The 21,128-nt window shown below is 58.2% G+C and overlaps 1 long non-coding RNA gene across 7 annotated transcripts in view; it reads right to left on the bottom strand.

Moving 5' to 3' along the window:
- LOC111940197 (uncharacterized) overlaps window positions 1-21,128 on the bottom strand; it is a 41,586-nt gene that overhangs the window by 12,730 nt on the left and 7,728 nt on the right. For 6 of the 7 annotated variants that reach the window (XR_015279168.1, XR_015279167.1, XR_015279172.1 and 3 more), the window contains one exon: window positions 2,302-2,606. This is a non-coding gene — a long non-coding RNA (uncharacterized LOC111940197). Of the gene's footprint in view, window positions 1-2,301; window positions 2,607-19,537; window positions 19,695-21,128 lie in introns of those variants that run through there. The other variant, XR_015279169.1, reaches the window with a different exon arrangement.

Genomic DNA, 21,128 nt, shown 5'->3' with positions numbered 1-21,128 from the left:
GGAGCAGTGGGAGAAGGAGGAGGAGGAAGAGGAGGATGAGGAGGATGAGGAAGAGGAGGAGGAGGAGGAAGAGCAGGAGGGAAAGGATGAGGATGATGAGGAGGAACAGTGGGAGAAGGAGGAGGAAGATGAGGAGGATGAGAAGGAAAAGCAGGAGGAGGATGAGGAGCAAAAGAGGAAGAAGGAGAAGGATCCAGGAGGATGAGGAGGATGAGGATGAGGATGAGGATGAGGATGAGGATGAGGATGAGGATGAGGATGAGGAGGATGAGGAGGAAAAGCGGGAGAAGGAGGAGGGTGATGAAGAGGAGGATGAGGAGGAGGAAAAGCAGGAGAAGCGAAAGGATGAGGAGGATGAGGAAGAGGATGATGAGGAGGAACAGTGGAAGAAGGAGGAGGAGGAAGAGGAAAAGTAGGAGGAGGATGAGGAGCAAAAGAGGAAGAAGGAGGAGGATGCAGGAGGATGAGGAGGATGAGGAGGATGAAGATGAGGTCGCTCTGCCCACAGCACGGAGCAGCTGCTGAGGGCAGCCAGTGGGCACCACCCGGCCCCATGGTGGCCTTGGAGGTTTAAAAGCTGAGAATGAGGGGAAAATGTGGGAAAAGTTGGGGAATTTGAGGGTTTTGAGGCCTGTCAGGCCCAGCTGGGGATCCCAAATCTGCTCCTGTAGTGGCCTTGGAGGGTTGAAAGCAGGGAATGAGGGGAAAATGTGGGAAAAGTTTGGAATCTGAGGCTTTTGAGGCTTGTCAGGCCCAGCTGGGCCTCCCAAACCTGAGCTCATCACAGCTTTGGAGGGTTAAAAGCAGGGAATGAGGGACAAACTGGGGAAATTTTGGAATTTGGGGGTTTTGAGGCCTGTCAGGCCCAGCTGGGGATCCCAAATCTGCTCCTGTAGTGGCCTTGGAGGGTTAAAAGCTTGGAATGAGGGAAAAATATGGGGAAATTTTGGAATTTGAGGCTTTTGAGGCCTGTCAGGCCCAGCTGGGCCTCCCAAACCTGAGCTCATCACGGCCTTGGAGGGTTAAAAGCAGGGAATGAGGGAAAAAATATGGGAAAATTTTGGAATTTGAGGGTTTTGAGGCCTGTCAGGCCCAGCTGGGGATCCCAAATCTGCTCTTGTGGTGGCCTTGGAGGGTTAAAAGCAAGGAATGAGGGGAAAATGTGGGAAAAGTTTGGAATTTGAGGCTTTTGACACCTGTCAGGCCCAGCTGGGCCTCCCAAACCTGAGCTCATCACAGCTTTAGAGGGTTAAAAGCAAGGAATGAGGGAAAAAATATGGGAAAATTTTGGAATTTGGGGCTTTTGAGGCCTCTCAGGCTCAGCTGTGTGTCCCAAATCCGTCCCCACGCTGATGGGACAGAGCCGATCCCAATCCTGAAGGTGGACGTGGGAATTTCCACCCCCGGGGACGAATGAGGAAAAACCCACAGAAAAATCCCATCCCCATCTCCCACAGCTGATCCCACATTTCCACCAGGAAAATCCGACCCCGTCCCCTCCCTCATTTTTTTGGGGGGAGGAGGAAAAAGATCGGGATCGTTTCCCTCATCCCCCTCCCCTCCGCCACCACGTATTTGGGATGAAACAAAAAAAAAACCTTCCCGGCTGCCAGGCTCACCCCGGGAAAGGTGAAAGTTATTTTTCCTAATGTTTTGGACAGCTCGGCTGTCACGTGGAATAAAAAAAAAAAAATCCAAGTTGGAGGAGGGAGGGCCGCAGGGGATGTGGATTTTCTCCCTTGACTGATTCCCAAGGATGGGATGAGCTGCGGCTGCGGCTGCTGCAGGGTTCTGCTCATCCCAACCCCCTTCCCCACACCGGGAGATGAGGCTGGAACCCCAAAAACAGCTCCCAGGAGCGGTTAAATCCCAGGAAAAGCTGGGTTGGGATGGAGCAGGTGCAGGGGGGGGGAAATGGAAGGCAATTCTGTTTTTTTAGGAGGGTTAAAGGATGGGGTTGAGTCATTGGGGGGAGTTTTGGGGTGTAAATGAAAAGGGAAATTGGTTTTTGGGATCCCAAACTGCTCGGTTTTCCAGCAGCTCAGGGAGGGGGTGGGATGGGAATGTTTCCAAAGAGGAATGTAAATAAAATGGGGATAAAAATGGGGATAAAAATGGGGTTTTTTTCCCCCCCAGACAAAACAACGGGAAAAGGATCAGGATGGAACCTCACAGCTCCTCCCTGATTCCCCCAAATCCCTGCTGGAGAGAGCCCGGGGGGATATTCCACATGGAAAACCCAGTTCTGGCTGGCTGGGCCTTCAGGAAAGGAGAGAAAAGCAGGAAAAATCCCAAACTTACCCCATCCAGGAGAGGGGAGGCGTTGAGGATCCTCGGGAGAGCGAAGCCGGCATCCCAATGGTCTCAAAAGGATGGGATTGGAGCAGCCCAGCCCCTACAGACCCCAAAGAGCCTTTCCCAGCTCCCAAGGGCAGGAAATTCCAGTCCACAGCAGCTCCCGGGGCTGCTCCATCCGTGGATTTCCAGGGTCAGGGCTCTGTGGGATGTGGGGTCTTCCCAAGGCTCCGGATCTTCCATCCCGTCCCTGTTCCCGGAGAGGGATGGGGCTGGATCGGGGTGGTCAGGGCGAGGTGAGGGGTTCTGCTCTGGAAAAAATGGGATGAGGGGTTCTGTCAGCTCCAAATCCTCCTGGATCACCTCCAAATCCTCCTGGATCACCTCCAAATCCTTATGGATCACCTCAAACCCTGATTGATCAGCTCCAAATCCTCATTGATCACCTCCAAACCCACTGATCACCCCAAACTCTCATGGATCACCCCAAACCACACCAATCCCAGGCCCCAGTTTGGTGCCACCTTTCTGTTTGACCCCTTCAGTGGGATCCGGAGAGGATCCATCACCCCACAGACCCCACAGACCCCACAGACCCCACTGAACTCAGTTATTGGCTTTTTTATCCCCAAACCCACAGATTTTAGAATCCTTTTCACCCCCAAACCCAGAGGTTTTTCCCACCTTTTGATCCCTAAAACCACAGGGATGATTTTTATCAGCCTTCTTATCCCCCAAATCAGCCTTTTTACCCCCATCCCTGGCCCTGTCCCATCTCTGTCCCCCAGCCCTTTCTGGCCCTGGCCCTGTCCCCATCCTGGCTCTGTCCCCCAACCCTTCGTGTCCCTGTCTCTGTCGCTGTCACTGTTGCTGTCTCTGTCCTGTCCCTAGCCTGTCCCTGTCCCCCAGCCTCGTGTCCCTGTCCCTGTCCTGGCTCTGTCCTGGTTGTGCCCCCCAGCTCCTTGTGTCCCTGTTCCCATCTCATCTCTGTCCCCCTGTCCCTGTCCCCATCCTGTGTCCCCAGCCCCTCGTGTCCCTGTCCCTGTCCTGTCCCTGTCCCCCAGCCCCTTGTGTCCCTGTCCTGTCCCCATCCTGTCCCTGTCCCATCCGTGTCCCCCAGACCCTCATGTCCCTGTCCTGCCCCTGTCCCTGTCCCATCCCCATCCTGTCCCTGTCCCATCCGTGTCCCCAGCCCCTCCTGTCCCTGTCCCTGTCCTGTCCCTGTCCCTGTCCCTGTCCCATCTGTGTCCCCAGCCCCTCGAGTCTCTGTCCCTGTCCCATCCGTGTCCCCCAGACCCTCATGTCCCTGTCCCTGTCCCTGTCCCTGTCCTGTCCTGTCCCTGTCCCTGTCCCATCTGTGTCCCCAGCCCCTCGAGTCTCTGTCCCTGTCCCATCCGTGTCCCCCAGACCCTCATGTCCCTGCCCTGTCCCTGTCCCTGTCCCTGTCCCTGTCCCTGTCCCTGTCCCTGTCCTGTCCCTGTCCCTGTCCCTGTCCCATCTGTGTCCCCAGCCCCTCGAGTCTCTGTCCCTGTCCCATCCGTGTCCCCCAGACCCTCATGTCCCTGCCCTGTCCCTGTCCCATCCGTGTCCCCAGCCCCTCCTGTCCCTGTCCCATCCGTGTCCCCAGCCCCTCAACCCCCCCCAGCCCCCATTCCCAGGGGAATGGGATCAGCAGAACCTCCAGGAGATTAATTCCCGGCTGCCTGGCTCGTGCTGGCCCAGCGTGCGGGGCGGCGCTCGGGATAATCCCCGACTTCAGCAGAGCTGGAGCCGCAAAGACCGGGATTAGTAAGAACCAGGCTTTAATTTCAGCAGGTCCCTTCTCCTGCAGCATTCCCGATCCCACATCACGAATAGGGGAGCTCTCTGAGCCTCCAGGATGGGGAAAACCAGCCCTGGAATCATCCAGCCGGGAAAAACGGCGAATTCCAGCGCAGCCGAGCATCCGGGGATGTGTGGATCCCAAAAATTCCCTGGGAGCAAACCCCTGAGCAAAACTGAGCTGGAAATTTGGATTATTCACTAAAAAAAACTGTTCTGGGCACTGCCTGTTTATCCTGGAGATTGGGACAGGGGTTTGGACTGCTGAGATTTGGGGTTTTGGGATCAAGGTTGGGCTGATCCTGGGATCCTGGGATTCTGGGATTCTGGGATCCTGGGATTCTGGAATTCTGGGATTCTGGGATCCTGGGATCCTGGGATTCTGGGATTCTGGGGTCCTGGGATCCTGGGATTCTGGGATCCTGGGATTCTGGGATTCTGGGATCTTGGGATCCTGGGATCCTGGGATCCTGGGATTCTGGGATCCTGGGGTCCTGGGATTCTGGGATTCTGGGATTCTGGGATCCTGGGATCTTGGGATCCTGGGATTCTGGGATTCTGGGATCCTGGGATTCTGGGATTCTGTGAATGCTGATATTTAAGTAAAAGGTGGAATTCCGTTCCCCTAAATTTTAACCCGGGAAAATCCCAAAATCCCATGGCACCAGGAGCAGGCTCATCCCAGCCGTGCTCCAGCAGCATCCCGGGGTTCCCACCCCACACCGAGTGACATTTCGAGGTGACAACAGCACGAGCCTGGGGGTGACACCTCAGGAGCACAGAACATTTTCCTGATGGTTTTTAGGGTGTAGGATGAGCCCCTCAGCGGATTCAATCCCAACCCCACATCCCTCCTTTCCCAAACATTTTCCTGATGGCTTTTAGGGTTCAGATTCCTGTTTAGGATGAGCCCCTCAGCAGCTTCCACCCCAATCCCACATCCTTCTTTTCCAGAACATTTTCCTGATGTTTTTGGGGTGTAGAATGAACCCCTCAGCAGCTTCCACGCTGATCCCACACCCCTCTTTTCCAGAACATTTTCCTGATGACTTTTAGGGTTCAGATTCCTGTTTAGGATGAGCCCCTCAGAGAGTTCAATCCTGATCCCACATTCCTCTTTTCCAGAACATTTTCCCGATGTTTTTGGGGTGTCGAACGAACCCCTCAGAGGGTTCCACCCCGACCCCACATCCTTCTTTTCCAGAACATTTTCCTGATGTTTTTGGGGTGTAGAATGAACCCCTCAGCGGGTTCCAGCCCGACCCCACACCCCGTGCGCTGCGGGGCCGAGCCGGGCGGCTCCGGGGAGAAGCGGCGGGGTCCGAGGGGATGATTAGGGTGGCCCGCGGAGTAATTATCTCATTGGGCAACTAATACCCTTTCAAGCGGAGCGGGGTGGGCAAGTATTGTTCGGGCTGAGGGATTACATCAACCCGCCGGAGCAGACAATGTGCTCCCCCTGGGAAGAGGCAGCTCAGCCCCAGGGGGAGAGGAGGGAGGCAGCGGCCGGAGCTGTCTCAATTAGCGGCTGTCCCGCCGAGGAACAGGGTGGCGGGGGCTCCTCGGGGGGCCTGGGGGGGATGTTCAGCATCCTTAACCCTTCCAGGGGACTCCAGCCCTGCGGGGACAGCGAGATGCCAGCAGGGCTGGATGTGGTCCCCTCCTCCTCCTCCTCCTCCTCCTCCTCCCCGTGGTGCGGGAAGAAAACCCGGCCTTGTTTTCTCCTTTTTTTTTTTTTCTTTATTTTAATCTCCTTTTTCGTCTCCTGCCAGCACAATTCCAGCCCTTTCCAACCTCTCTCCGCCACCTCATCCTTGTTTTGGGTTGGGGACAGCGGAGTTATCCTCATCCCCGACCCCAAAAAAAAAACCACCCAGAGAGGAGGATGAAGGATGACAAGAAGCCCAGCAGCAAGCCCGGGGAGCGCTGCAGCTCCTCCGCATCCCCAGCGGCCCCAGCAGGGGCTGGCCAGGGGCTGGGGACAGTTTTGGTGGCCACTCAGGCGTGAGGCCACCGCGCCAGGTTAGCGGCGGGGCGAGGGGCCGGCTCCACCTGGCCCTCGCCATCCGTGGGGTGATTAAACACGGGGCTCCCAGCTGCCATACATTTTTAAATAAATGAATAATACATAGCGGGGGTGATAAATAAATAACGGCCGTACATTTGAACTTAGCCTCTGAGAAAATCCTTTTAGTTCAAAAGGAGCGGGGCGCTCGGAAAGGGGAGCCCATGCATTTTGAATGGGCTGCCATCGAGTGTCAGGGCTTGGCGAGGGAGACGAGGGGGGCAGGGAGGGAAGGGGGGAAAAAATCCCGACCCCGACAGCTCGAGGAGGGGCCCCGAGCAGCGGTGGCACCGCCAGGATGTGGGTGCTGAACCCTCGTGGAGGATGAGGAGGGTGAGAGAGGAGCTCGGCTCCCTCAAAGCCAGGAGACGCCGATAGAAGAGGTTCCCGGCCCCATAAAGAGTGGGGTGGCACCGGGAGGTGACCCCGGAGAAATCCGAGGGGATTGAGGTGTGAGGGAAGGGGTGGAAGGGCTGGGAAGCCGGGCCTGGATGGAGCAGGGAGGGGATGAGGCAGAGGAAGGTGGGGGGTGAAGGTGAGGAACTCGTTTTGGGGGGAACCCAAGGCCAGAGGAACTGTGGAGGGGACTGGGGATGATTCTGAGGCTGCCCCAAAGCCCTGAGTGGGGTGGTTGGGGTCACACGCCTGGCACGTGGCACTGGGGCCATGCAGAGATGTGACATGGATGTCCCTGCAGTGTCCTGAGCATCCCCGAGGATCTCTGAGCCATGAACCCACAAATCCCACAAATCCTGAGCATTCCCGTGGATCTCTGACCCACAGATCCCACAAATCCTGGCCATTTCCAAGGATCTCTGAGCCATGAACCCACAAATCCCACAAATCCTGGCCATCCTTGTGGATCTCTGAGCCATGAACCCACAAATCCCACAAATCCTGAGCATTCCCAAGGATCTCTGAGCCATGAACCCACAAATCCTGGCCATTCCCGTGGATCTCTGACCCACAAATCCCACAAATCCTGAGCATTCCCGTGGATCTCTGACCCACAAATCCCACAAATCCTGGCCATCCTTGTGGATCTCTGAGCCATGAACCCACAAATCCTGAGCATTCCCAAGGATCTCTGAGCCATGAACCCACAAATCCTGAGCATTCCCGTGGATCTCTGAGCCATGAACCCACAAATCCCACAAATCCTGGCCATTCCCGTGGATCTCTGACCCACAAATCCCACAAATCCTGGCCATCCCCGTGGATCTCCAGGCCATCCCCAGCACCCCACGTGTCCCCCAGACACGTCACACCTGCCCTGGCTGTGCCCAGGTGTGTCCTGGCCACATCCCAACCATCCACACCCGCATCCCGGCCATCCCAGCCCAGGATCCCACCGGGATTTGTCTCCTCACCCTTTCCAAACCCCGGGAACTCGAATTCCTCGGGCAATCCGTGGCCTCTGCCTGGCTGGGCTAAGTGGCTATTGATTTATTAGGCCGTAACTTAGGGCAGAACTCGTTTTAAAACGAGCTCGTGGCCAAAGCCGGGCGCGAGAGGAAACACAAACTGATTTATCCGTGCCCAGCCCGGGCTGGCAGCACCGCGGGATCAGCCCTGGAATGGGGGATTGGGAAGGGGGAGCTCTCTCAGCCTTTGTGGGGGCTGCAGGGCATCCCTGAACCCCCACATCAACCCCCAGAGCCCCCCAGGGCTGGCTGGAGGGGATGGGGGCAGAGAGGGCAGGGTGGGGCAATACCCTGTGTTGGGACCAGGGGGACCCCACTGGCAGCCCCTAAACCACCCCAAAACTCCCCCTTTGGGGTCTGAGCCCCTCCCCAGAGCTGGGGGCTGTGGGGACAGGGGTCCCCTGGGCTGTGGGGACAGGGACGGTGGCAGCGAGGGAAGGGTTTTGCCATCACCGTGTTGGTCCCGTCACTCTGAGACCCCACTTGGAGCCCCAAAACCACCCCAAAACTCCTCATTTAGGAGCTGAACCCCACTCGGAGCCCCAAAACCACCCCAAAACTCCTCATTTAGGAGCTGAACCCCACTTGGAGCCCCAAAACCACCCCAAAACTCCTCATTTAGGAGCTGAACCCCACTTGGAGCCCCAAAACCACCCCAAAACTCCTCGTTTAGGAGCTGAACCCCACTTGGAGCCCCAAAACCACCCCAAAACTCCTCATTTAGGAGCTGAACCCCACTTGGAGCCCCAAAACCACCCCAAAACTCCTCGTTTAGGGCCTGAAAGCCACAAACCAGGCAGGGCTGAACCTGCCCTCCCCTCACCAGCAGAAACCCCCCCAGCTCCACCTTGGCCACCGCATCCATCGGCTCCAAGGATGCCACAGCCGGCACAGGGGGGGAATTTCCATCTCCCCCCAACCCAGGATCCCCCCGAGGGGGAAATTTCCATCCTCAGCATCCCCCAGTTGGGGGGAAATTTCCTTTATCCCCCACTGGGGGAAGTTTCCATCCTCCCCTAACACAGCATCCCCCAGAGTGGGGAATTTCCTTCATCTCCTCATCCTCAGCATCCCCCAGAGGAGGAAATTTCCTTCCTCCCCATCCCCAGCATCCCTCTGGGGGGGAAATTTCCATTCTCCCCATCCCCAGCATCCCCTCAATGGGGGAAATTTCCTTCCTCCCCATCCCCAGCATCCCCTCAATGGGGGAAATTTCCATTCTCCCCATCCCCAGCATCCCTCTGGGGGGGAAATCTCCTTCATCCCCCAGTGGGGGAAATTTCCTTCATCCCCTCCATGAAGGAAATTTCCATCCTCCCCCAACCCAGCATCCCCCAGAGTGGGGAATTTCCTTCATCTCCTCATCCTCAGCATCCCCCCGAGGGGGAAATCTCCATTCTCCCCTAACCCAGCAACCCCCAGTGGGGAAAATTTCCATCCTCCCCTCAATGGGTGAAATTTCCACCCTCCCCATCCCCAGCATCCCCCAGAGTGGGGAATTTTCATCTTCCCCCCATCCTCAGCATCCCGTCAATGGGGGAAATCTCCATCCTCCCTATCCTCAGCATCCCCCAGAGTGGGGAATTTCCTTCATCTCCCCATCCTCAGCATCCCCCGGAGTGGGGAATTTCCTTCATCTCATCCTCAGCATCCCCTCAATGGGGGAAATCTCCATCCTCCCCATCCTCAGCATCCCCCAGAGTGGGGAATTTCCACCCTCCCCCCATCCCCAGCATCCCCCCGAGGGGGAAATCTCCATCCTCCCCATCCCCAGCATCCCCCAGAGTGGGGAATTTCCACCCTCCCCATCCCCAGCATCCCCCAGAGTGGGGAATTTCCATCTTCCCCCCATCCTCAGCATCTCCTCAATGGGGGAAATCTCCATCCTCCTCATCCTCAGCATCCCTCTGGGGGGGGAATTTCCTTCATCCCCTCATCCTCAGCATCCCTCAGAGTGGGGAATTTTCATCTTCCCCCCATCCCCAGCATCCCCCCGAGGGGGAAATCTCCATCCTCCCCATCCTCAACATCCCCCAGAGTGGGGAATTTCCTTCATCTCCTCATCCTCAGCATCCCCCAGAGGAGGAAATTTCCTTCCTCCCCATCCCCAGCATCCCCTCAATGGGGGAAATTTCCTTCCTCCCCATCCCCAGCATCCCCTCAATGGGGGAAATTTCCATTCTCCCCATCCCCAGCATCTCTTTGGGGGGGAAATTTCCTTCATCCCCCCAGTGGGGGAAATTTCCTTCATCCCCTCCATGAAGGAAATTTCCATCCTCCCCCAACCCAGCATCCCCCAGAGGAGGAAATTTCCTTCATCTCCTCATCCTCAGCATCCCCTCAATGGGGGAAATCTCCATTCTCCCCTAACCCAGCAACCCCCAGTGGGGAAAATTTCCATCCTCCCCTCAATGGGTGAAATTTCCACCCTCCCCATCCCCAGCATCCCCCAGAGTGGGGAATTTTCATCTTCCCCCCATCCTCAGCATCCCGTCAATGGGGGAAATCTCCATCCTCCCTATCCTCAGCATCCCCCAGAGTGGGGAATTTCCTTCATCTCATCCTCAGCATCCCCTCAATGGGGGAAATCTCCATCCTCCTCATCCTCAGCATCCCTCAGAGTGGGGAATTTTCATCTTCCCCCCATCCCCAGCATCCCCCCGAGGGGGAAATCTCCATCCTCCCCATCCTCAACATCCCCCAGAGTGGGGAATTTCCACCCTCCCCATCCCCAGCATCCCCCAGAGGGGGGAATTTCCATCTTCCCCCCATCCTCAGCATCCCCTCAATGGGGGAAATCTCCATCCTCCTCATCCTCAGCATCCCTCAGAGGGGAGAATTTCCTTCATCCCCTCATCCTCAGCATCCCCCAGAGGGGAGAATTTCCTTCATCTCCCCATCCTCAGCATCCCCCAGAGTGGGGAATTTCCACCCTCCCCATCCCCAGCATCCCTCAGAGGGGGGAATTTCCATCTTTTCCCCCCTGCCAGCATCCCCCACCCCTCTCCACCAGCTGAGTCCCGGGTGTCCGACCCCCGCCAGGTCCCATCTGCGGGGCCCGGCGCATTCCTGCGAGCCGGCCCCGGCGCAGCAGCTGCCGGCCACAACCGCGATCGCCGCCGTCGCTGCCGCTCGTCTTGACCTTGTCGGTCAGGTGTCGGGAAAAACCCAGAGGAAGGGAGGGGCGGAGGGGGGGGGGAGATGGATGGAAAAATAAAACGATAAAATTTAACTGTAATAATAAAAATAAAAATAAAAAAAAAAAAAAAAAAAAGAAAAAGCGCGCGGGGAAAAAAAAACAAAAAAATAAAACAACAAAATAAACAAACCCAACCCCTTCCCCGCCAGCCGCCGCACGGGGAGGGTTTTAATGCAGCGGGGGAAACATAATGGGGCCGGCTGGGGGGAGAGAAATTAGTGTCAGTGTGTGTGTGTGCCTTAAACAAACCTGCGCCGGGGTGACGTGAATGAGGGCACAGCCTGTGTGTGTATTAGTGATGGGATCTGACCTCGCTGGGAGGGCTCCTTCCCTCGCTCCGCTCCTCTGGGCGTGGGAAAAAGGCCTGGGCTCTTTTCACAGCTGTTCTCGCTGCTGCACTGAGCTAATGGAGGGGCTGCCCGGCTCCCCTCCCTCTTCTCCCCCATCCCCTCCCCGGCCGCCTTTTCAGGCAAAAAAAAAAAAAATCTTAAAAAAAAAAAAAAAAGAAAAAACCAACAAAACAAAAAAAAAAAAGCGAAAAAACCAACCCCCTTTTCACGAGTCGCTTAAAAACACACCTCATTGTTCGCATTGAAACGCGGGCCCGGCTCCAGCGCGGCTGCACACGCGTGTGCAAGGCCGGGGTACACGCGTGTGCAAGGCCGGGGTACACGGGTGTGCAAGGCCGGGGTACACGGGTGTGCAAGCCTGGGGGTGTACGCGTGTGCAAGGCCGGGGTACACGCGTGTGCAAGCCTGGGGGTGTACGCGTGTGCAAGGCCGGGGTACACGCGTGTGCAAGGCTGGGGTACACGCGTGTGCAAGGCCGGGGTACACGCGTGTGCAAGCCTGGGGGTGTACGCGTGTGCAAGGCCGGGGTACACGCGTGTGCAAGGCTGGGGTACACGCGTGTGCAAGGCCGGGGTACACGGGTGTGCAAGCCTGGGGGTGTACGCGTGTGCAAGGCCGGGGTACACGCGTGTGCAAGGCTGGGGTACACGGGTGTGCAAGGCCGGGGGTACACGCGTGTGCAAGGCCGGGGTACACGGGTGTGCAAGGCTGGGGTACACGCGTGTGCAAGGCTGGGGTACACTCGTGTGCAAGACCGGGGTGCACACGTGTGCAAGGCCGGGGTACACGGGTGTGCAAGGCTGGGGTACACGCGTGTGCAAGGCTGGGGTACACGCGTGTGCAAGGCCGGGGTGCACACGTGTGCAAGGCCAGGGGTACACGGGTGTGCAAGGCCGGGGTACACGGGTGTGCAAGGCCGGGGTACACGGGTGTGCAAGGCCGGGGTGCACACGTGTACAAGGCCGGGGCACACGTGTGCGGCCCCGCGGAGCCTCGGGAAGCGCGGCCGGTGCCGGGGTTTGAGCCCTAAAGTGAGGTCGGGGGGATGTGGGGAGGTTCCTCCTCTCCCGGTTTGGCCCCTGGTGTGGGTAAATGTTGAGGTTTTGGGGGGTTTGGGAGTGAGGTTTGGGAAGTGGGGGTGCCCGGGGTTGGTTTGGGGGTGTAGAGGAGAGGGGATGCAGGGGTGGTGGTGTTAATGTTGTCCAGGACATGGACATGGGGACCCCAAAAATCCCTGTCCTTCTCTTCATTCCACACCTCAGCCTTGGGGACCCCAAAAATCCCCATCACTCCACACCACAACCATGGGAACCCCAAAATCCCCATCACATCTCAGCCATGGGCACCCCAAAAATCCCTGTCCTTCACTTCACTCCACACCACAACCATGGGAACCCCAAAAATCCCTGTCCTTCACTTCGGTCCACACCACAGCCGTGGGAACCCCGAAAATCCCCATCACTCCACACCACAACCATGGGAACCCCAAAATCCCCATCACACCACAACCATGGGAACCCCAAAAATCCCTGTCCTTCACTTCGGTCCACACCACAGCCATGGGGACCCCTAAAAATCCCCATCACTCCACACCACAACCATGGGAACCCCAAAAATCCTTGTCATTCACTCCACTCCACACCCCAACCCTACATTTGTTCCACACCCCACGTTTGATGCTCCGGGATCGAATATTCCACATCAAATCCCCGCCCGGCACACGACGCGAAGGAATTCCCGCGGGACGGGGCGGTCCAGCCTCATCACACCTCCACCCCCCCCTACCCTCACCCCACAGATCGCCCCAAACCCCTCTCCGAGCTGCGTAGAAACCCAAGACTTCTGGAAAACAATAACCGGGATCAGCCCTCGCCCCGTTTCCCTGGGAATTAGGGCAGAGAAATCTGGGCTGGGCCTCGCGGGGCCGGCAGAGCCGGGGGACGGCGGCACAGCCCCGTTATTCCCATTCCCATTCCCAACATTTTCCCTTCTTTGCCAACACCACAGCAACGCCGGGCTCGTGCTTTTCATTAAAAATAAACAAACACATTTCTGGTGGCGGGGGAACCCTCACAAACCCCATCCCCAAAACCTCCCTTCCCATTCCTCATTTTTATTTTCAATCTCTCCGCATTGGTTTTTTTCCCCGCTTTCCGACGGCGGGACGGACACACGGACGCGGCGACGTCCTCGGGTGCTTTTCCCAGCTGACCTTTCCCCGCCGTTTCTGATCAGATCCTTTGTGACAAAAGCGGGGCCATCGCACACCTTCCGCCCTCGCCGCGCGCCGGGCGCGGGGACATCGCCACGAGCGAGTCCCTGTCACCGGCGATTAGGGCCGAGAAGGTCCCCGCCGCCACCGCGCTCTTTCCGCATGAGCACCGGCGCTGGTGCCGGGCCGGGGGGTGCCCCGAGCTCGCCGTTCATGGATGGAAATCCATTTTCCCGGGAATGGGAAAGGCGGGAGCCGCCGTTGGGGTGCGATGAGGGCCGGGGATGTGCGTGACCTACATTCGGGGGATGCCGGGCCCGGTGCGCCAAAGGGCCCCAGGGGATCTCCCGGGAGGATTCCTGGAGTGGGGAATGGGATGGGATGTTCCAGCCACCCGTCCTTGGGCTTGGGTATTGATTTCAGTTTGGGTTGGGTTTGGGTTTGGGTTTGGGTTTGGGTTTGGGTTTGGGGTTGGGTTTGGGTTTGGGTTGGGTTTGAGTTTGGGTTTGGGTTTGGGTTTGGGTTTGGGTTTGGGTTTGGGGTTGGATTTGGGTTTGGGGCTGGGTTTGGGGTTGGGGTTGGGGTTGGGGTTGGGTCTGGATATTGATTTCCATTTGGGTTTGAGTTTGGATTTGAGTATTAATTTGGGTTTGGGTTTGGGTTTGGGTTTGGGTTTGGGTTTGGATTTGGATTTGGATTTGGATTTGGATTTGGATTTGGGGTTGGATTTGGATTTGGGTTTGGATTTGGATTTGGATTTGGATTTGGGGTTGGATTTGGATTTAGATATTGATTTCAGTTTGGGTTTGGGTTTCGATTTGGGTTTGAGTCTGGATATTGATTTCAATTTGGGTTTGAGTTCGGATTTGAGTACTAATTTGGGTTTGGATTTGGATTTTGATTTAGGTTTGGATACAGATTTTGATTTTGATTTGGATTTAGGTTTGAATTTGGATTTGGAGGGAGGGACAAAGCACAGCCACCCCAAAGCCACGTCCTGAGTGTCACTGACCCCTCAATCCCATTCCTACCACTGACCGAGCTCCTGCTCCACTCGTTTTCCAATATTCCCATCACCCTGAACATTCCCGGCAGCTCCCTCCGCATCCAGGCCCTGCTTCCCGATATTCCCGTTTTTCCCGGCTGGTTTGGGCTTCCCCGCCCAGCGCAGCCCTGGAGTTTCCATAGAAACATGAAGATATTAAACTGTAAATAATAATTTCTCCATAAAAAAAAAACCACCTAAATTAAAAACCAGGGTGAGAACGCCTGACTCCAGCATGTGGGGCTGGGAATAAATACCCAGATCCCAGAATCCTTGGGAATTGATCCTTCTGGAAGCAGATCCCGTTGTCCTGGGGCTCTGTTCCTGCATTTGGGGTCTCAAGCACCGCAGCTGGGTTCAGATCCCATTCCTCCAGCACTGCCAGAGAGTTTCCCACCTCTCCTTCCTCCTCCTCCTCCTCCTCCTCCTCCTCCTCCTCCTCCTCCTCCTCCTCCTCCTCTTCCAGCCCCTGATTTATCCAGGCTGGAATCTCCATCCATAAAAATTATCAGCTGAGGAGCCGGCCCGGGGTAAATAACCGGGAGCTTCTCCAGCGCCGTGACACCAACCCGACGTCAGGAATTGTTATCAGGGCTCTGCTGATTCCCAAACTTCCACCCATCCCTGCTTTTCCCATTCCCTGCATCCCAGGGAAATGGTTTTTGTCCGGGATTTCCACCCTTTTAAGAGGGATTTTTAAATTTTTTTTTACCATAAATGACCTTTTTTATTTTTATTTCTTGTCAGGGTGAAAAATTGCCCTTTTAGGGTGGGAAATGTCAGGGCTGGAGGGTGGCGCAGGGATGGGGAAATTCGGGATTTAAGGTGGAAATCGAGGTTTTGGGAACTTTGGGAATAACGCTGGTGGCACGGACGGCTCCAAAGTCAATTCCCGCCACCCGTTCCCGATGAAAACCGGGATATGGCACTGCCGGAGCAGGAGGAAAGGTTATTTTGGAGTTTTTGGGGTGGAGCTGCCCCCTGGCTCCTGTCGCCATCCCAAACCCGGCACCCGCTCATCCCACGGCTCCGTTTATCCCAACGCCGATCCCGAGGCCGGATCCTGGAGCCAACAGCAAAATCCCGGCAGCCCAAAAACGGAGCCACCTCCAGCTGGTGCCGGGATTTTGGGAATATCTCCTTGCCCCATCCTCGCTCGGCTGTGCCGGCACTGGGATGTGCATCCCGGATTCTCTCCCAGGGCTGGGAACCAGGATGGAGATTCCCGGCTCATCCCAAATCCATCAGTAATCCAAGGCTGGAGATTCCCAGTTTATCCCGAATCCATCAGCAACCCAAGGCTGGAGATTCCCAGTTTATCCCAAATCCATCAGCAACCCAAGGCTGGAGATTCCCAGTTTATCCCGAATCCATCAGCAGCCCAGGGTTGGGAATCATGGCTGGAAATTCCCAGCTCATCCCCAAATCCATCAGCAACCCAAGGCTGGAAATTCCCAGCTCATCCCAAATCCATCAGCAACCCAAGGCTGGAGATTCCCAGCTCATCCCAAATCCATTGGCAACCCAGGACTGGAAACTCCCGGTTTATCCCAAATCCATCGGCAACCCAAGGCTGGGAACCCCCCCTGCCCCAAAAGTAGCCGGGCACCCCAAGAACCGCTGGGATTATCCCATCGGAACTTCCCCCGGGAAGGAGATTGCAGCTTAGGGTCTAATGGAAAAGAGGAAAGAGATGGGATTAAAAGGGAAATAATGACAATTCCTTTAGCCAGGCCGGGGAAATGAGCCGGGGATTAACGGCCTCTCTTTTCCAGCAGCTCCCAAATCCCGCCGGGCGGTCCCGGATCCAGCCAGGGTGGCCGGAGATGTGGAGCTGACCCTCGGCAGTGCCAGGTCCCAGCCAGGCTCTGTTCCTCCTCTCCAAAACCACGGCAATTTCTTTATCCCCCCCCAAAAAACTCCAATATTTTTCTTTTTTTTTCTTTTTTTTTCTTTTTTTTTTTTTTTGCTATTTTTTCCCTTTTTTTTTCCTTTTTTTTAAATTTTTTTCCCTTTTTTTCCTTTTTTTTCCTTTTTTTTTTTTTCTGGGAGAAATTCTAAGCCATTTCACCGGGGGAATAAAAAACACCGAAAATTAAAAACTTCTCTGGATGTAAAAAAAAAAAAAATAAAAAAGGCAAAAAATAAAAAAAAAAAAAAGGCACCGAGCCCTGGAATAAACCTGAAAGGCTCCTTTTCTCTCGCCTTGGGTTGCACACCCTGCAATTGGCTGCTTCCCTGGAATAGATTCCGTTGCTATGAGACCAAGTTTGCTTTTAACGAACCCCAGAAAATTAATGGTATTCAGCAGATAAGTCCTTAAAGTGGAACCTATTTTAAGAAATTCCTGCTAAATGGTTTACAAGTAGTCAGGAGGGAGGAGAAGGTTTTCTGGAGCGCGGCGGAGCCTGCGCCGCCGATCCCCTCCCCGAGCTGGGATGTGGAGGGGGGAGCGTTTTTGGGGTTTTTTGGGATTGGGAGTGGGAGAGGTGAGGGTGGGATTGATTGCCGGCCCTGCTGGTGCGGCACAGCCACTTCTGGGTGCCATCCTGGCTGTCCCCAGCTGTCCCCATCATCAGCCAGAGGCTCCTTCCAGCCGCAGAAAGTCGGGAATTCTCTGCCCAAAGCCTGCCCGAAGTCACAGCCGGAGCCTCGGGATCAGAGCTCGGAGAGCCGGGGGTGGGAGAAGGGATGGAAGCGCGTGGAGCGTGGAAAAGCGGCTCCGACAGCATCCCGACATCCCCTGGAGGAGCTCAGGGAAGGGCTGAGGAGGCGGGGGAGGATTCCCGAGCCCTTCCAGCCCCTCAGGGCGGCATCACCCCCAGGACAGGGCGCGTTTCCCTCTGGATCGGGGTCTCCAGCAAGGACGCGATCCGGGCCTGGGCAGCTCCGTGTCTGCACCACCAGGGCCAAAGCGCCGGCATTCCCGGCCCCAATCCCTGTGGAATCTCCATGGGGAACAGGGGGGGATTGGGAACCGCTCCCTCTTTATCCCACGCCCCGTTTTGGGGTGTCCAGGGGGGTGTCCCGGCTTCATCCCACACCAAACACACCCCAGGTCCTCCCTGCACGGAAAAAGGCCCCAAAGTGGGCGAGCCCAGGGTGTCCTGGGGGTGCAGGATCAGTGCCAGGGATGGATCCCAGGGATCCAGGACAGGGAATCCGCTCCTCTCCTGCCTGAACCTGTTGATTTACCCCCAAATTCCTGCTCTGCTGCAGCCTCTGGGTGGAAAAGGAGACAAAACCCCACAGGGAAGCCAAGGAGAGGAGGATGGAGAGAGGGATTGGGGCCTTGAGCTTCCTCATTTTTCCCCTTCCCATTTCCCGCTCCCAGCTTGGGAATTGCTGCTCCAAAGACCCCACAAGCCAGGGGGGAGTGGAGCCACCGCCCTCACGCCGTTCCCGCATCCCGTCCTGATCCTAAAATGTTTTTAGCACACGGATTTGTCTGGATCATCTCCAGCTGAACGGCCCCGAGGGCCCTCCCTCAACGCTGCACCCCAAAACACCGACCTGGAAACGCCTTCCTGGCACTGCCAGGGATAACCGGGCACGGATCAACCCTCGGGGCCACCCTGTGGAGCCTTCCCTTGTCCCAGCCCCATCCTTGGGGCCGATCCCACAGGCTCAGCCCCGCATCCCTCGCTCCTGGAGGCGCAGAGGAGCAGGAGGGAAGGAGGATCCCAAATCCACCTTGTGGGGGTGGATCCTGGAGGGATCTGAGCCTTGGGATGCTCCCAAATCCCTCTGTCAGAAGAACAAAGCTGCGATCTCTCTGCAGACGCAGAGGAAGCGACAAGCGGCAATGATTTATTTCCCTTCCCTGGCAGATAAATCGGCCTCGGGAACGGGGTTTGTGCTAAATTAAAATTTGCATGCGGTAATATATTTAAGCAACTTTCCTTCCACTTCGTTATAAACAGCGTTTCTCAGGGGGTTATTTCGGAGCTGGCCGCGTTTCATTTATCTCCGGAGCGAGCCGGCGTTAATTGTCGGGGTGGAAATTAAAACCACAGCGGAAAAAAAGAAAAAAGAAAAAAAAAAAATTTAAAAAAAGGAAAAAATTAATAAAATAAAAGCGCCGGGGTTGGAGGTTGGAAGCGAAATCATCACCCAGGCACAAGCACCAGCTCTGAGGCCTCAGTTAGAAAAAAAAAAGACGATGAAAGGCGAAAATTCCCGCTCGGTGGCCGCGTTTGGTTTCCCGGCGAAGGCGGCGAGGCTCGGGGAGCCCGGTGGGCAGCGAGCCGCTGTCTCCCGGAGGATAGCGAGAAGGTTTTTACATTCGGTTCTCTAGCTTTATGATATCACATACACTCATACAGCTAGATAACCAAAGAGAAAAACCCACCCAGGTCTCGAGCAAACGGGGCCTCGGGGGACGCCGCAGCCCCCGAGAGTTTTGTCCCCTCAGCGCCAACAAGGATGGAGCCCCCAGGGTGGGATGGAAGGGATGGGCTCCGGTGCCTCGGAATGCGACCCCCGGTGCCCACCCCAGAGCCCCAAGGCGGTGTCGCCACCCCCAAAAGGAGCCGGAGGCCAAAGCGGGCTGAGCCCAGCGCAGCCCCCACGGGGCAGGGATGTCACAGGGTGTCACCCCCGGGCTCCGGCCCCGCAGGGCAGCACCAGGGAGCTGAGTCCTTGCCAGCCCCAAATTCGCCCCCAGCCCCAGCCCGGAGCCCACTCCCACTTGATAATTGCTGGAAATTACTGGCACGGAACTGCTGAGTCAGGAAAGTGTTTGGGCAAGGCACGGGCCCTGCCCGAAAGGGCCCCCCCGGGGGTTCCCCCCGCGCTCTTCTCCTCTTCCTCCCCTTGCTCCATCATCCGTTCCCGGCAGCCGGGCCCTGCAAACCCGGCGGGGACCCCGCAACTCCCGAGGGTCCGGGCCGTGAATTTCCCTGGGGGGGTCACCCAGAGACCCCCCCGGGATGGCCCCGTCCCCAGCGGGACCCTGCGCCCCGGCCGGGAGGCTCCGGGCAGCGGCCCCGGGCTGTTCCCGGGCAGCTCCGGCCGTGCTCGGAGGGAAACTCGGCGGAGCGGCTGCTCCGGTGCCCAACGGGAGCCGGGAGAGGACGGGAGAGTCCCGGGAGGGCTCCCGGGGAGGGCTCCCGGAGCGGGGGTACCTGCTCGTCCCGCTGGGGCCGCTGCTGCCCGCGGTCGCCGTCGGCTCCGGGTCACCGCATCCTTCCCAGGCCGGCGGGGAGCGGAGGATCCCGGGGATGGGGATGGACATCCCCTCCCGGTGCCGGAGCCGGTGCCGGTCCCTCTCCCGCTGCCCGGCGTCTCCGGGCCCTGCCTCTAAAGTTGAGGCAGAGTCGGCGGCGCAGGGCTGGCTGGAGGGCGGGGGAGGGCGGGAGGAGGGACGGGGCGGCCAGCGGGGACAAAGCCCGAGTGGCGGGGCTGGGACAGCCCGGGCGTGGGGCCGGGGCAGGGGTCACCCCCCCCGGGAGGGGCAGCGCCATTCGCCACGGCCGCCGCTGTCCCCGGGGACCGCTCCGTCTGCTCGGCCCGGGCCCCCCCCCGGTCGCAGCCGGCCCGCCCCGTCGGGGAGGCGGCGGTGCCCCGGGGGTAACCCCGCTCGGGCTGGGCGCTGCCGGAGCCGCCCCCCCGGCCCCGGCTGGGGTGAAACCCCCGTTCCCCGGGAGGAGGAGCGGCCGCGGGGGTGGGGGGCGGCTGGGCCGGTCCTTCCCGTCGGGGCTGCGCTCACGGGCGCCGCTTGCAAAGGGGAGATTTGGGAGATGCTCAGGAGTCAAGCGCGGCTCGATCCAGCCTTTATCCCGGGTGTAACGGGGGGCCACGGCGGGCCCGGCCTGCCTGTGCCTCCCGGACGCGGAGAAACCCCCCTGGCCCGGGAGAAAGCGCGGCCGCGGCTCGGAGGGGCGGCGGGGCAGAGCCTGGGGTCGAGGTCCGGCTCCACGTCCCCCCCGTGCGGCCGCCCGGGGCCGGTCCCCGCCGGCGCTGCCCGGTGCGGGGGTCCCGCTCCGCTCTCCCGGCCACCCCGGGGCAGCACCGGCCGGACCCGGGGGGCGCACGGGCCTTTCCCCAGCGCCCACCCGGGAACGCACCGGGGGGCGCAGCAGTGAGCCCTGCGGGCCGGGACCACGCCAGGGTGGCCGGGCACAGCGGAGCACACGAGGAGCCGGTCTCAGCTCCGGTGCAGGGCTCACACCCATGGCCACACTCGCCCAGATGCCCGCACAGCAAGCCACAGGCACGCAGGAGCCCCGAGTGTCCCCCTGGTTGTCCCCAGTCTCCTCACGTCCCCGTTCACCCGGCCTGGCCCTGGCCCGGCGGGGTCCGCGGCCCTCCCGGGGCTCCACCTCGCTCCGGTGAACGGCGGAAAACGAAAGCAGCGGGCGGGCCGGGCACGGCCCCGGGAACAGCGGAGAGCCGTGGGCAGCGGCGGGCCGGCCCCGCTTCCAGCGGGCACCGGGAGCAGCGGGTCGGGCTGGGCGGCGGCGGGGCCCGGTTCCCGCTGCCGGTGCTCGGATTTCGGGAGGGAGGCACAGATCCGAGCCGGGCCCGCTGCCCGCACCAGCCCCTTTATATACCCACACCTATATAGAGAGGACATGTAGGATATATAGGATATATGGGATATATAGGATATATGGGATATATGGGATATATGGGATATATGGGATATATGGAATACCCGCGCTGGAAGGCAAGGCGGCGCGTGTAGAAATGCCAATCCCCCAGCACCGGGGGCTC

The sequence above is a fragment of the Cyanistes caeruleus genome, chromosome 25 (genome assembly GCF_971803275.1).
Source record: "Cyanistes caeruleus chromosome 25, bCyaCae1.hap1.1, whole genome shotgun sequence".
Taxonomy (NCBI): domain Eukaryota; kingdom Metazoa; phylum Chordata; class Aves; order Passeriformes; family Paridae; genus Cyanistes; species Cyanistes caeruleus.
Note: the sequence above shows the minus strand (reverse complement) of the source record. Positions and strands in the feature narration are given on the sequence as shown.